This window comes from Ipomoea triloba, chromosome 7 (assembly GCF_003576645.1).
Source record: "Ipomoea triloba cultivar NCNSP0323 chromosome 7, ASM357664v1".
NCBI classification, from domain to species: domain Eukaryota; kingdom Viridiplantae; phylum Streptophyta; class Magnoliopsida; order Solanales; family Convolvulaceae; genus Ipomoea; species Ipomoea triloba.
In genome coordinates, this window is record NC_044922.1 from 6,530,867 (window position 1) to 6,547,177 (window position 16,311).

The following is a 16,311-nucleotide window of genomic DNA, read 5'->3' on the forward strand; positions in this document are numbered from 1 at the left end:
TGAGGCCACTAGTACATGGGATCTTTCGATTTTATCTGATTTTTTTCCCCCTCTGGAGGTAACCCGTATTTCTAGGATCCCAATCTCACCAGGCTATGAGGACACTTGGTTTTGGAATGGTGATCCTAGGGGTTGCTATTCTGTCAAAAGTGGCTATAAATTAATTGTGGGAGAGTTAGAAGGCCCCCCTCTATTTGATAAATGGAACCCATTGTGGAAAATTAAGGTGCCTCCTAAGTGGAAAATTTTTCTATGGAGAGCTATCAATGATATTCTCCCAGTAACCACAAATTTACTTATAAAGAGAGTTGAGGTGGATCCTTCATGTCCCAAATGTGGAGTTGCACATGAGGATACAATGCATGCCCTAATATTGTGTGACTATTCTCAATTAGTTTGGCATGAATCCTCCTTGAATTTATCATCCGTTTCGGGTGACACTTTTAATATGGGGTTTTCAAATGTTATGTCTATTTTTCCTGAGGACCTTGTGGAATTCGTTGTGGCAGTATTGTATTCAATCTGGCGTGCGAGGAATACGGCAGTCTGGGAGAGGAATCTACCATTTCCAAAGATGGTACTGTTCGGGGCCGAGTCGGCACTGCGATCATGGAGAGCTGTTCACGGTTTCCTTCCAGTAAACTCCGAACACCAACCGCCCACTGCCCAGGCTGCGACGTCGGAGGTCTCGCCGTATGTACAGCCTCAAGTCTCGACACTCGCACAGCGGTGCTACGTACTTCGACGCAGGTTTTCAGGCCGACTCTTTGAGGGCGACGTATGGGGCTGTGTTGTTTGCGCTAAATGGAGATTTTCATGCAGCATGTGCTGGAACACTACCGTCTTGCTTTTCCCCCTTGATGGCTGAGACTGCGGCATGTAATGAGGTGCTGGCTTGGCTAAGACGTATGGGAGTGCCTCATGCTCATTTGTTTACAGATTGCATGCAACTCAAGTCCGGGTTATCGGCTCCACGAGCCACGTTTCGTTCGTATGTTGGCTTCACGATGGACGCTTGCAAGGCAGCTATGTCTACATTTAATTCCTGCTATATTAGTTTGATCCCTAGATCAGCAAACGCTATTGCTCATACTTTAGCTTCTTCTGCTTTTTTGCAAACTGAGAACATGTACTGGGACTTGGTCCCTCCGGATTCCATTTCATCGCTTTTGCATTAATATAGCTGATTGTTTGGTTTTCAAAAAAAGTATTCTAGAAAATTGTCTTGGCCTGTTTGGTTCATTTTCCAAAAAATGAGCCAAAGTATACAACATATTTACTATTAAAAAAAAGTTTAAAAAAATTATGTACTTTCAAATAATGTACTTTGCGTATACAAATAATGTACTTTTAATATATTAAAAATGTACTTTTTATTTATGGTCCATAAAATAATGATTGATAGGAAGTGATTGAGGTGGGAATGTATCCCGGCCCATCTCATCTCATGGCCATTATTCATAGTCTAGATGAGGTCTAAATAGCCTAGGGAAAACAAAGAAAAATTACATTATTACTCCGTATTAAGTTATTTGCAAAGGAAACATGAGCATTTAAAAAGAGATTATAAACATCAATTCAGCCTATAGATAAAGCAAATTAGTCTGTTTATGTAGAAATCTTTAATTTGGACACTAATAATGGGCTTGTGAACAATATTGATTAATATTCTTCTATCAAAGTCACCATAAAAATCTTGATTTGAACTTGAATATTTTCAAGGCAGGTACATGGATTACGTGCCTTCAATATGGCAATTGTCAAACTTGGGCTTGAGTTGGTCCACATATAAGTTTTTTATTTGGTTGGAACTTGGAAGGCATACTATTTCCTTTTCAAAGCAATAATAACATATGAGATTTATGTTGCATGATAAATATTAGGGTTTAAACCTATGTTGCATGATAAATATAGTATCTTCTTACCTTTTATGATGTCGATTAAGTGTTGTTAAAAATCATTCTAATAATATTCGATACAAAGTATGATTGTATCAGGTAACTTTTGTTTCAATCTCTTGCACATAATTTGTTAATTTATAGTCTAATGCACATAATTTGTTAATTTATAGTCTAACTTACTCTTATATACAAATTTTATAAGTGAGAGGCATAACACTACATAGGCAGACATGGCAGCCAACAGGCTTGTAATTTCTTATGAATAGTTAATTAAGAATTATATATGTTTAATTGTTATATTTTTTATAGAAAAAATTTTACACTTAGTATTAAGTTGTAAGACAAATGTAATTAAGTTCAATCTCTAACCGCATGTTTGGTTCGCCGAATAGGCCTGAAATGGCATAACATTCCCGGGAATAGGCATATTCCTTTGTTTGGTAATGTTTTTTATTCCCAGGAACAATGTTTCTGGGAATGAGTTATTACCCAAGGGTAATAGCTATTGCCAGACCCCCTTGGTATTAACCTATTCCTGAGTTCTCAGGAATATGCAAATTTTCTTATTTACTACTTTACCTTTAATTAAACTAAAAATGTGTTTTGATCACAGCACTCTGAATTAGATCAAATTTAATTATTTTTTTTATGTATTGTTTATGTGGTGAATGTATATGATGTTTAATTTATGTATATTCATAGTAAATAATCCATCCATATTCGTGGGCAAATAAAACCAAGCAATGTTTAGAGAAATAGATAGTCGGGCAGCCCAGGCAACTCTTGAGGATGTAAGCCAAACTCTTGATCTTTCAGTCGTGGATTCATATGAAGAGCTATATAAAAAACTCGCACACATGTTTGGGATAGAAAGCTCTGAGGTGATGAACCGTGTGCTCTACCATGATGCAGCAGTCAAACAAATTGGAGATGACCCATTCAGGTTCAATGAGCATTTGTTTTTGAAAGATTATATTTAGTTTGAAGAACTTCACCTTAGCAATTCTATACTTGTGATGGTGTGTAGAACTTGTAATCTGATGAGGATGATCACATCATATTTTATAGTACTATTAGGACTCTTGAATATCTGATCATTTGTTGTAAATAGGAGAGAGTACAAAGGCAGAATTATGTTGGAATCTTACAACTTTAGGTTTAGCAAAATGATATGTTTAAATAACAATTTGTTATGTTATTACGTTACTATATGAGAATATGGAAATAATATTACCAATTAATATTATATAATAGCATAATAATATAATATTATTCTACCATAATAATGCAATATTACTATAAGTTAATTATGTCATCTTATGCTAAGAATTGTGATCTTATTCTACCATAATATGCAATATTATCATAAGTTAATTATGCCATCTTCTGCTACGAATTGTGTTCTCATTTGACCGGAATATTGAGATACCATAATGCAATATTACCAATTAATACATTTTACTTTTTTTTTAAAGAATTAATACATTTTACTTAAAATCCATTAAACATTTGCTTACCAAATAAGATTTATTATTAATTTGACCAATAAAATGAGTTTGGGCCGGAAAAGACTATAGGAGGATTTTACTTATATATATATATGTGTGTTGGGGGTGGGGGTGGGGATGGGGGGGGGGGCTTTTAATGATATTGTGTTTATTGTAAATTTTGAAAATTCGGATCTTTCATTGAATAAAAATCTTAAATACTAAATAAACTAAATTAAAAGAAAATTGAATAAAATTTAAACATGAAAGACCTAACCACGAATTAAACAAGTCGAGCCAATTAAAGTAGAAGATTTTGATAGTACTAACCTAATCCAACTAAAAATTTATACAATCATGTGACCACAATGTGGAATTGTTCAAATATTTTATGGTCAAAATGCATCAATTTGGAACACTTGAGATTTCAGTGGCCAAATGTTGACGTTAGCACAAACTAAAACACGTTTATTTATTTTGTCAAAAAAAAAAACACGTTTATTTATCTGATCTCTCATCGAGCACACGCTTATCTCACATTTTGAGCCGGCCTAAATGTGTATTGTACTTTGACATACTTTACGTCTAATCTTTTTTGGTCCAGATAGTAACCTTTGAACAATGATATTTTCTCTTTCAATTGAAAATGGTTCGAGGTTGACATGCACTCACATGCATCGCTTAATAAAAACTAATTGGGCACGGAACTAGACGCTATAATTAATCTGGCATAAGTTGGTAGATTTATATTCATACGAGAACTAGTCTTTAGGGGTGGATGTGAAGTCTAATTATGATTTGTTAGATTGGTTATAATTTTTTATTGATATATTTATTATTTTGCAGGTTTTTTAGAGTGGTGGTAATTTTTTAATCAAATCCCTTAATATAAGAGTCTACACATACATGTTTAATCCTATCCGTGCAATTGAAAATTTGGATGGTGTGGATTAAACGACGTGACCACACCTAAACACTATTTCTCATGGGAAGAACATAAGTTGGCATATCTATATATTAAAAAAATTAATTACAGAAAAATGCATTTTAACCCCTCAATTGTTCCTTACTAGTCATTTTAATCCATAACATTTTTACCATTACAATATACTTTCTTAATTCTTTTTAAAAAAAAACTTACAATTTTAATTTAAATACCAAAACACCAAAATTATTAAACTCTATTAAAAATGGACTTAGTACATGGGAATTTTAATACTTTTAATGTTTCTTCTTTAATTATAATATTTTTTTAGGCTCAATATTTCTTCTTTTAAAAAAAAAAAAAAAAACTTAACATTAATAGGTTTGTGCATGGAAAATAAGGGTGATGCACCACAATTGAAGAAGGAAATTTTAGGGAAAATGTTGTTAATTATCTATTTTGTAGATGAAATATCAATAAAAAAATTATAAAGAATAAAGATAATAAAATTTTAAAATACACATGTACTAAGTAAAATTTTAATAGAGTTTAATAATTTTATTCTTTCATATGTTAAAACTGCAATTTTTTAAAAAGAGTTAGGAGAGTATGTTATAATGGTTAAAAATTAGGGGCTAAAGAACAATTGAGGGACTAAAATGTATTTTTTCCTAACATTATTACTCCATATATTAAATAATAAAAAGTAATATTTATAACAAAACAAAGGAAGAATTGCAATTCCTGTAATTATTATTTTTGCTCCTTGTTTAATTTTTGCATACATATACTCCACCCCAATCGCCGCCCCACTCATCATTCGCAAATTACATTGTGGACCATGGTCTATGGTCATGGTTGATACTGCAGTTGTGTTGAACGGATACTACAGTTGTATTGAACTGATATTGCATTTGTACGTGTTGAAAAGGAGCTGCAGTTGCACGGAACAGAGGTCGTTTTATCCGTTCAACACACTGCAGTATCAGTTCAACACAACTGCAATATCCATTCAACACAACTGCAGACCTGCAGTATCAGTTCAACACAACTGCAGTTTTAGACGAATGAAACAACATCTGTTCTGTGCAACTGCAGTTCCCTTTCAACACAACTGCAGTATCCATTCAACAACACTACAGTAGCAGCCATGGTGCATGGTTCACGGTATAACGACTGCTCATCATTAACTATTGTGCGATAGTGCTTCTATCAGGATTCTTTTAACTCTAAGACATTTTAATTGATTGCATTTTTCACATCTAAAACATGAATCTTTAATTTAAAATTTTAAAGACGAAACAATAAAATTTCCTGACATTATATTTTACATTCCTTTAATCTGAAAATTTGATGACAAAGCAATTGAATTTCCCGATACTTTACACTTTATAGTTTATAGAGTGTAAAATATCAAGGAATTCAAGTATTTTATTCTCAAATTTTTAGATTAAAGATTCACAATGCTTATATGTAGATAGAGTTGCAACCAATTCAAATATCTTGGAGTAAAAAAAAATTCTAGATAAAAGGTATTACTCAAGAATTATGGATGAAAATAACAATTATCCCAGAGCTAGGAATGAAAAGAGCAATTCAATCTGGATAAACGCTTAAAGACAAAATACAAGTACGATCAAGAACTAAGAACAAAAATAACAATTATCAAAACTTAGGGAAAATATTGTAATTTTCTTAAAATAAATATTCTTTAAATAGTAATTTTAAATAAAATATTTATACATTTGATATTCTCATATAATCATTACAATATATTTTAATTTTAGTTTAGAAGGATTCAACAGTATAATATTGCCCAAATAGCATACTGCATACCTAATGAGGCATTTTTCTTACCCAATATAACAATATTAGATGTAATAAGGTATTTTGAAGTGTTTTATGAGGTGATGTGATTACAGAGTTGAGTGGCAGAATCATTATTTTTATTTTTTGAAATTTAAAAAAAAAGTTCAAAAATTAAAAATACAGAAACTTGAATTGATGATAGGCTTCTTTTATTTATTATTTTACTTCTTTTGTTTAACTTCTTCTATTTCTCCTTTTATTTCGTAGATTTGAGCACCATTTATTTTACAAACATTAAAATTTTCGTCCTTTTTGAATTTCCATCCACAAATGAATGTAAACTTTTCAAATTCATGCGCGGCCAAGTATAAGAAAAATTTTCTATATTATACAAGTCAATCTCCTTGAAAAGTTCTTTTCAAAAAAAAATCTCCTTGAAAATTTTAATTGTGTATACTAGTGCAAACTTACAATTTTTTTCAATATGGGACAAATGTTACTTAAAAGTCTTCTCAATTTTATTTTTCCCAACTCAAACGGATACACTTCAAAAATTAATTTATCTAATTCACCTATCATCTATTTTAATTGAGCATATAATATTCATATTAAGCTTCTCACTTATTATAATCCCATTTTAACTGATTTTTTAACAATTACAAAGTAAAATTAAAAATATTTCTCTGTATATATAAAATAAATCACAGCCATTGCATGTACCAAAATTTCATATCACCGTGGATACTGGGCTTATTAGGTTTGATCATTATTGAATACAATTACGATTGTTCTCATCGGGCTCCACCCATACGAAGAACCCAGGAATTTTTTTCTAGTTAACAAGGGAATGCTACTGATCTAAAATGCACAAATTATTTAACGTCTTGGAGTCTGGGACTAGAACCAATTGAGTATTATGCTGGTGTTTGACAATTAATTGATAGCTGATAATTGTGTCAAAAAAAGTGATATCTGATAATTGATTATATTAGTTGTTTTAATCAGATAATAGTATTAGTGGTTTGTTAAAGATATTTGGTAAATTAGTTATTTACGGTTAGTTGATAACATGTAAAATGAATTATAAGGACATGAGAAGTCTCATGTTCGATCCCCAGTGTGGGGGCACATTGATTCTTTGTGCTTCAGTAGGTTGAGAAAGTAAGTATGAACAGATACTACTTTGTAACAGAGTCAAAAGTACTCTGTACTCAAAAGTCTATTACTTGTAGTTATTTTGGTCAATACCATCTGAGGCTCAAACCCATGACCTCTTATTTGGGAAGTTATTTCGTGCCACTAGACCACACAGTTTTAATTAGAATTAATTGCAATTACTTTACTTAAAAACACTACCCCAATTAAATATGCACTAGCGTTTTGAAAATAAGCTAATTGGCCAATCAGCTATGCCAATAAGATGTTTTATCCAATACTAATTTTAATTGTTTGACTAAGTTAAACAGTTAAAATTGATCAAATCAATCGAAAATGACTGATTAACAATTTTCCATCAAATGGCTCATGTCTTTGTCTAATCTATACATTTGCAAGTTGCACCCATAAATGGTACCATACTATATTATTGGTCATAAATTCAAGCTTCTCACCTAATAATGTGATCCATATTAATTGAACTTGACTAATTTTTCCATTACTTAGGTTCAAAAGAAATTAGGCCCGATCAATGTGAATTGAGTTGAACAAACATTGTTGGGCAAAACTGGGGAACAACTTGCAAAATCTATATAGTTTCCACAACTATATATGTAACATTAGTTCAGTAGTTGGGCTAACTACGGTTGCCTGTTGTGTGGCTAGCTGGAGTTTTACCTTCTATAAGCATATTATGTGTTTTAAGTGTTTATAGATCATTTAGATCTACATAACTTCACGATTAGAATAACAAGCTGAATTTTTTATTAAACTTAATTTGGTGATTCTAACGTTGCTGGATTAATCCTAAGTCCACAAGACCCTTGTTGGGCGTTGGCCGGGTTAGACGAGTTCAACCCCTGCTCGATTCGAGACGTGGCGTTGTGGTTTACCATGGAGGGATATGGTTAAATGGTTAATATCCACCTACTTATCACCAATTGGTTTTAAGCAGGAAATGTCAACTAGATAGTCAAAGAACTCTGTCGTTAAGCGTGCGAGTCATTGCGAACATAAATTGCGAGTCACATAATCAGTCTACCGACTTTTGCTTCTTGTGCGCACAAGGGATACAAGTCTCCATGTGGCGTAGGCATAGCGTGGCATGGCTGGTCAAAGTGGTATATTAATAGCATGTGCTAGTAAAAGGGGAATAATTCTTTTCTCACTTTTAAGTACCAAAAGTAAAAAAAATAAATTATAGATTGGTGGAATTCTTAAATGTGAGAAATTGAAACTCTGACTTCTCTCTATGAATTGCAATTTCATGATACATGAGAAGAAAAGTTAAATTGTGCGGACCAAATTATTCAGTCCTAGTAATCCTACATCCTTCTTGAGAATTGCAATTCTATGATCACTTTAATACTTATACTACTTATTTTCTTTCAATTTTCAAGTAAATTTAACATTAAAATAAAAATTTCAATTCTAATAATTTTATTCACACCAATCAAACAATAGAATTTAAATTCTTATTTTATTCACACATTATTTCCATCCCATGAGATTATAATTATGTAATCAAACTTGTAGTTAAAGTAATTAAACATATTAGGTTAAGATATATCATATATGTATTGTAGCATTTCAATTGATGAGCAATAGAGAGTGGCATAGGATGGGCTGATGAGCAGCATGCAGGGCACGAGGCATGACTACCGACCAATAGTGGACGATTAGGCCTTAAAGAGGACTATAGTAGGTTATAGTCCCTAGGTAAAGTCAGGGCCGACTCTGCTCAATTTTTATATATACTCTCTCCGTCTTATTTCATGTGTCCAGTTCAGTTAACATACTTGACTGAAGTGATTTTTAATTCAATTTTTTATAATATTAAATGTAATATTAAAATACAAAATTTATATATTTAGAAACTACACCAAAAGTACTATTAAACACAAAAAATCAAAATTAAAAATAATACAGAAAATAAACAAAGAAGAAATAGTTGGTTTGACCAATGAATAGTAAGTACGACAGATAAAATGGGACAGAGAGAGTATAATTTATTATTCTCATATTTGGTAATTATATTTTTAGTTTGTATTAATTATATTTAATTGTCATTGAAAATGAAATTTTAGAAGAAATTAATATCAAATTTTTGGAGAGTAATTTTGTATATAAATATCTATGAAGAATGTTACTTTTATGTTAAATTTTGATTTGTATTTTTCATTATTGAATATTTTATGCATTATATTTTGAAATTGTTTTAATAAATATTACATTTTATTTTATATATATCTACACTTATATAAATAAAATTTTTTTTAAAAAAAAAGTCTAAGAGAGTAAAGAGAGAAGAGGAAAAAAAAAACATTCTAACAAATTAAAAAAAGTTATTAAAAGAAAAAAAAAAGTCACCTACACACACCTGGAGTGTGTAGTGTAGCGCAACGCCTGCTGGGCACGACAATAAGGGGCATGGCCCAAAAATTTCTTCAATGGGGCGAAAGATTAAAACAAATGAGATTTTGAAAAAGAAAATAAAACACTCAAAATAATACCCAATGAATTCAACCTCTTGACATATACATACGTAACATACTTAACTATCTAAAATAACTCATCTTTTGCTAATTTACTACTTAAGCTATATACTTGGTCATATACATACTTAAGCTAACTCATCTTTGGATAATTTAAATCCATATTACTTATATGTAAACATTTACTATATATATAATATACAAAGGGTCCCTATATGGTTATATATAAGGGGATGGGGTGGGGTGAGGAGGGGACAACTACCCCACGCGCAATTTCTCTGCAATAAACCTTAAAAAAAAACTTAAATTTGTTGGAGTAAAATTTTTTTCTTCTCCTTTCGCCTCTCACCTCTCACCTCAACTTAAGCATAAAAATTTGTAAAAATCTTGAAAAAAACTCCTTATGAAGTTATTCTAAGGATTGGGTAAAGCAATGCAAGTTTAGACAAATTTTTATATAGAAGTTTACACATGTTACGTGACATTTTGAGAGAGTGTAATTTGTTTTGTTTAAATACAATGAATATATAAAAGCATTTGGACAGATGGAATGGTGTGTGACTTGGCAATAAACAAAAGCATTTAGCATACAACACGGATCCATGCAGAATGCCGTGTGGAATATCCACACATCATCTTATCATCGTCTCTCCTCGACCACATCGAATCAATTTTCTATTTTTAAATAGTTGCGAATCTCACATCACTACATCAGACATCCTTTGAAGTTTTCTCCGACCTTTACTTTTGCCCATTTTGCTTGAATTCCCTTTTTGCCATTATTGGTCGGTGTTTTTGGGAGATTAATTTTTTTTCATTTTTGTTATCTCATTACATCTGTTTTATACTTTCTCAAACATTTTTAGTCTAAAGAATCTAAATTGGTAAATTATTGTGTGGACCACTGTCCAAAACGACGTCGTAGAATGTTATGAGTTAGAACAATCTATATTATGAATTAGAATAATGTATTTTATATGTTAGAATATTGAAACTTCTGGGGTAAGGTAATGTGCATAATTTATGAGTTAGAATAATGTATATTATGTTTTAACTAGAATAATGTACATTATGCTTTAGAATAATATACATTATGAGTTATAAAAATGTATGTTGCAATTGGTTGCGTGTAAAAAAATTGCACAAGCGACGTTATTATTTTTATCGTGGTCCACACAATAACTATTGATCTAAGCGCTCACATGGTACGGACTATGACCACCCATTTGGAATGGTAACCAAGATGTCATCACACTACCTGCATGGTGGTCAAACCAACTCTTTTTTTTTTTTTACTTATTTATTTTAATATTTTTAAATTTAATTTTTTGTGTTTAATAGTACTTTTAATGAAGTTTCTAAATATATAAATTTTGTATACTAATACTAAACTTAATATTATAAAAAAATTAAACTAAAAATAACTTCAGTCAAGTCTCGTTAATTGAACCAAATACATAAAATGAGACGAGAGGAGTAATATTTGTTTTACTCTCGGTATATACATTTGGTTTCCCAAGCTAGGTTATTAAAAGTTGTTGATTTAGTCTATCAATTTAGCTTTTTTTAATATGTTGTTTGAAGTTAATTTATGTTAGGTGAAATTGATCTGAATGATGTGTTTACCCCAATTAAAATGCTAATCTATTTTTTTTAAAACAAATCAGCAAACTTTCATTAAAGTAAATGTTCAATACAAGCGAGAATAGATGAAATCCAACGATTAGGACCAGTTTGCGAACTAGCCGCTCTAACTAAAGCATGAACTAATCTATTTGATCAACTACACACTTATGTTTATATTGTATGCTGAGCAAGTGCTCTTATGTGTGTGGTCCAATTACTCCCAACCAAAGACCTTGTGGTCAAGTAACATGAAGTAACTCGCCTAAATGACGAAATGGAATGTCATAAGTTCTCACTTCAGTAAAGGCGATATTAACTCATTGGGTTTCAGTACTTTGAGAAAGTATATACTATAGATTTGCATGTATATATAATATGTCAGGAGGTTATATTATACATGTATGTTGTATGCATGATAAACAAATTATGAGACTAACTATTATGTTAATAATTGATAATTGATGGGTTAAAAATGTCACACTCTATTTAAAAAATAGGATTATAGGTGAAAATTCAAAATTTTATGTCTTATGATAATTGACATACTTTTTTGAATACTATTAACTCTGTTACAATGTAAAACCTGTGATATCTCACTTGGAAGGGCCACAACTATGCCGCTTGACCACAAGGCCTTTGGCATGACAATTGACATACAATTTATCTAAAAACTTTAAATTTTGACAGCCATTTAATTGGCGCGTAATAACCATTTTTTCTTCCTAACACCCTTTTTATTTTTCGCTCTCTCCCCTCTCCCTCCATGTGTGAAAATTAAAAAAAAAAAAAAAAAAAAAAAAAAAAAAAAAATGCAAAATCTTTAAGGGTTAGATTGAAATTAGATTTTTCCATATTAGTACAATATTGAAGTGAATAAATTAGAGTTAATAGGTTTACTGACTAATTGAATAACCCAATTTATTAGAGGAGTTACAAAATTAATTTGAAATTAATTCAGTTTTCAAAAAAAAAAATGAAATTAAGGGTGTGTTTGGTTGACAAGTTTAGCTATTAAGAAAGAGTATCAAAGTTATTGTTATTGTTTGGTTGACATGTTTTTAGAACACTACTATGAATTTTAATTACCTCTTAATTGCAAAATTCATTCCCTAATAAAATAAGAGTTATCTTCCCTTCCTCCTCAGTCGCTTTCCCAACTATTAATAATCATTCTCATTTCACACAACTATTAAACATGCAAAATACTTTAATTTCACGAAAATTCATTACCATTACGAAGTATTTGATACCTATTTTAGTTTTAGTTCCCATGTACAAACCAAACACACTCTAAATTCAGCTAATCTTATTTAATACATAATAAGTAGGAGCAATTTCTTCTATACAACAATGATGAATCTCAGCAATTTCACATTTTCACTCATTGCACGTTGCCACTATTAGGTGCATGATTTTATGTTATATATAGAATATAATGAGATGGGATAGCTTCCAAGCAATAGTATCGAAAGCTTCCAAGCCATTGTTATACTATAGACCAGGTTCACCTTGCATTGTAGATCATAGATCAAAAAATTATGTATTTACAGATAACTATATATCATATACGTGCTTTTAATTAATAAATTATGTGTATATAAATAAACTTAAAGCACACAATATCTTAATTGCATTTACATAATATGTTAACTGCAAACACATAATATGTTAATTCATGCACATGTTAACTGCATGCACATAATATGTCAATGTATCTTCAATTTATTTACAGATATATATTCAGCTAACTGCAGGCACATGGTTCAAAAAAATTATGTGTCTATAATTAACATATTATATGCCTTCAGTTAAAAAATTATATGTGCTTGTAAATAAATTGATCGAAATCACATAATATGTTTGCATAATATGTTAATTACATGCACATGTTAATGACATGCATGCACATAATGTGTCAATGTGCCTTCAATTTATTTTCCGATACATAATCGGTTAATTGCATACACATAATATACTAACTGCAAACACATAATCTGAATGTCATTTTTGTCAAAGTTTACAATGCAAGGTGGACCTCGGTTCATGTTATAATTTGGAAAAAAAAAAATACTACGTGGATGTGTTTGGTTCATGAGTTTACACACTAGGAATGAGAATCAAATTATACTTAGTGTTTGGTCGATAACTTTTTAAAACACAACTATGAGATCTGATTATCTCTTCAATTAAAAATCTCATTCCCTAATTAAAAAGGTATCATTCTACTATCTTATTGATAATATGATTTTTAATTACTTTGTATTGGTGCTTTTAGATTTGTGTTTCGATTTTTTTTTTTTTTCATATTGGAGCATGCTTTGGATGTCATTATAATATTATGATAAATTGTCTTGAGTTTTTTATTTTTTTATTTTGTATTTTTAAACATTATAGGGTCATACATAACCAAACATCAATATGAGTAATCATTCAAAGTCTACCATATTACCAAAACTGCAAAATACTTTCACCAAAACTCATACCATTATTAAGTATTTGATTCACATTCCCATTCCGATTCTCATGTGCGAACCAAACACACCTTATGTACTCTCATTTTCTACTTCCAACTTTACTCCACACACAAAATTTTGATATAGACACTTGTATTGAGATCCATATGAAAAAATCAACTTATCAGTATCTATCACATCAAAGAGAAATTTAAAGAGTAAAATTTTAGAGTAGCTTTAGTAGAACTCGTATAATTTGTCGCTTCCAAGTTAATGGATTGAAGCATTGCAGCAACATACGATAAAATACAAACATTATGTAAAGGGTTTAGAATTGAAAAATCATCTGCCTATGGCGATATTGTTCATTCGTACTATACAATTAAGTATTTGGATACAAATTGTCACAGGTGAAAGTAGTTCATAAACTTCAAATTTTTTAAAAAGTAGACAGTACACTAACATATAGTTTATGTATTAAAAATTTTTTAAAAGTACACAGTACACAAACATAGTTTAGATATTAAAAATTGTAAAACTATAATAAAAGAAAAAATGACATTTTTTTCCCTTTGAATTATATGCTTATAGCGTTTTTTCTCATTAATTAATTTTGTACTCATATTTGTTCCTTTGATTATTTTAAAAGTTGTTATATTAATGGTGGACATAATTTGTAATAGTTGTAACGGACGTATTCACGTCTCATTATGTACACCATTTATTAACCTTTTGTATTGTATATATGTATTAGTATCCTTGGATGAAGATGATGAATAATATCTTCCTTGCTTTGCCTATTTGTTTTTCTCTCCGTAACTTTCCTTTGATCTATACTTCTATAGTATACCAATCTAATGGGCGTTCATATTACAACACCTTATCAGCATGCTCTTTCGGTGAACAAAGAGGATTCTGATTTTTAGCCGCCTCTACCGTCACGCCCTTCGCTTCTTCTCCTGTAATTGCTACGTCAATGAACTTCTTCCCCTTGTAATTACTGCATCAATGGGGACCGAACCCCATCACCGGAGATCGCGGACTTCAACATAGCCATTGTTGTCGATTGCTAGATGATGAAAGAAAATAAATACAACATGTTTGTTGTTGAAATACACAAACTTTAATTAAAACTTGAAATAGTAAAAGCAATTGATTGAGTAATTGCATCCTGAAGTAGGAATATAATATGTGAAAATGAATATGTGCCATGAGTTCATTTAAAGATCAGAGTAGCTAATGAAATTATTTATTTATTATCACAGTTTGTGTTAGTGTTATAAACATCATAGAAATACATAAAGAGTTTAATGATATTATCTCGTGTCATATATATATATATATATATATATATATATATATATATATATATATATATATTATTTATTTATTTATATATGTATGTAACTCTGTATGTATGTGGTATGTATGTATGTATGTATGAAACTTTAATGATGTAAGAACAATTTTGTCTGATAAAAAAATAATAGTACAATATTTGTAAAGTACAATTCTACCATTTTAGAAATATGGACTAAAATTAATTATACCACAATGACCTAAATCATTCCAATAATGCAAAAGCATAATTAAAATATTGAGTCTTGTTCTAAATAATCAAAAGAATATTAATTTAAAAAAAATCGTAACTGAGATTTGTTATTAAAAAAAAAATATTTTCAGCGTTCTTTATTTTTAATATTTGGTGCTCAACTTTGAATGTTATGACAAAAGTTCATGTAAAATTATATATTGTATTTTGTAATGCACTCTAACATATTCATAATACATGTTCAACAATTATACCAACCCTAATTGAGATGGAGATCCAACGTAAGACTTTCCTTACGAAAATCAATGAGTAAGTTAAGAATAATAAATAGTTAACAAAATATTCTATTATTTAAGTTTACATTGACAGAATGCGAAGATATTCAAGCTAAAAAAAGTAATAATAATAATAATAATAATAATAATAATAATACAAAAAGGGTGAAGTATGAAAAATTGTATGAAAATACTAAAACAAAAATAATATGAACCATTCATTTAAACAAATAATTACACCAACAATTTTTTGTTCCCGTTAAGGTCTAATTTTATTAGTTCTGATCTTAATTTCTTATTTTAATTACTAGTTTTACATGCGCATTGAGCGATTGATTTAATGTCCAATGTTTGTATTTAAATAAGTAATTCAAAGTATATCAATTAATGTTTGTATTTAAATAAGTAATTCAAAGTATATCAATTTAATTAATAATGTATGTAATAAAAATGTTTAGGAAATTAGATAGATAATAATTAAGTAATAAATATGTTTAAGAAAGTAGATATATTTTGTTACTTAGAAATAAAGAGTTTCCATTCTCAAAAAAAAAAAAAAGAAATAAAGAGTTTCCTAATAAAATACAAGTCTTAAATATTTTGTAAAAAAGGACTCGATCAATGTTGACCTTT